The 1,380-nt window shown below is 40.7% G+C and overlaps 1 non-coding gene across 1 annotated transcript; it reads left to right on the forward strand.

Moving 5' to 3' along the window:
• The first annotated feature begins 543 nt into the window (after nt 1-543).
• Nucleotides 544-648, forward strand: LOC145565827 (small nucleolar RNA R71). The gene has a single exon (XR_014095199.1). It is a non-coding gene; the product is annotated as a small nucleolar RNA R71 (small nucleolar RNA).
• The last annotated feature ends 732 nt before the right edge of the window (nt 649-1,380 follow it).

Genomic DNA, 1,380 nt, shown 5'->3' on the forward strand with positions numbered 1-1,380 from the left:
TGATTCTCAAACCTAGAATCATTATTGTTTGACACATAATTCAAATGCTCATTCACATTTCCATCTTGATCATCACAATCATCCATACATGCATGAGGGAAATTAGGAGCATCATGATCATACGATCCACAAACATCACAAAACAAGCAACCACTAGGCATGTTACTAGAAGAGGGAGAGGGTTGAAAGTTAGAAGACATACCTCTTCCCTTAGATTGGGAGGGATGATTCGAAACTTGGGAGGTAGCACTTTCCATCTTTGCCTTGATAGCGGACATTTCCTTCCCCAAGTTTGTCATTTGTGAGGATAGATTGTTGATTGCATTTAGATGATCAACCGAGTACACCAAAGAGTTACTCTTGCTAGTTGACTCCCTTTCACCATCTTGCCAATCTCTATAGTACCCCACTACGTCTTCAATTATGTCTACCACTTTCTCCTCCGTTTTATTCATGATGGGAGCTCCGGCTCCTCCATCAAGACATGACTTTCCTTGAGGACTTAGGCCACCATAGAAGATTTGAATAATTTGGTAAGTAGGAATTCCGTGGTGAGGACATTCTCTTTGATACTCTTTGTACTCTCCCATGCTTCATAGAGGCTTTCTTTAGGCCTTTGCTTAAAACCTTGGATCAAAGCTCTAGCCTCCGCCGTTTTCTTTTGTGGATAGAAACGGGATATAAATTCCTTGGTCACTTCGTCCCATGTCCTTAGAGAATTGGGTTTGATCTCCTTGTCTAGCCATTATAAGGCACGCCCAATGAGAGAAAAGGAAAAAAGCTTGAGGCGAATGAATTCTTGGGAAATTTCGTTCACTTTGATAGTGTTGCAATAATTTTCGAACTCCTTGAGATGATTTAGTGGGATTTCAAGTTTGGCCCCACTAAAATGTCGCTTCTATATCAAAGTGATCATTGCCGGCCTTATTTCAAAGTCATTTGCCGGTGTTATAGGTGGAGCAATCCCACTTTCAAACCTATATGCACCGGGAATCCCCAATTCCTTCAATGCCACTCTTGGATTTTCTCCCATCCTTTCTTATTCTTCTTGTTGTGGTTCTTCGTCACTTGAAGAGCTAGAACTCAAAGATCGTCTAGCAACTCTTATCCTTGCAATTGTCCTCTCAATTTTCGGATCAAGTGGCACTAGTGAACGACCACGTGCTCTATGCATACAATCTCAAAAGAAACAATTAGTAGCACGGCCACAAATGTAGCCAAAAAGAGAAATTTTTTTTGTATTTTCAAATTAAGATGAAGTAGACTAAACAACTATAAGAAAGCACCAATATCACTCCCTAGCAACGGCGCCATTTTGACGTAGGGAAAATGTAGGTCGTTTTCTACTCTCCCCTAGAGCCAAACAAAATTTATAACCAC

The sequence above is a fragment of the Chenopodium album genome, chromosome 10, assembly GCF_948465745.1.
Source record: "Chenopodium album chromosome 10, dcCheAlbu1.1, whole genome shotgun sequence".
In the NCBI taxonomy this organism is placed as follows: Eukaryota; Viridiplantae; Streptophyta; class Magnoliopsida; order Caryophyllales; family Amaranthaceae; genus Chenopodium; species Chenopodium album.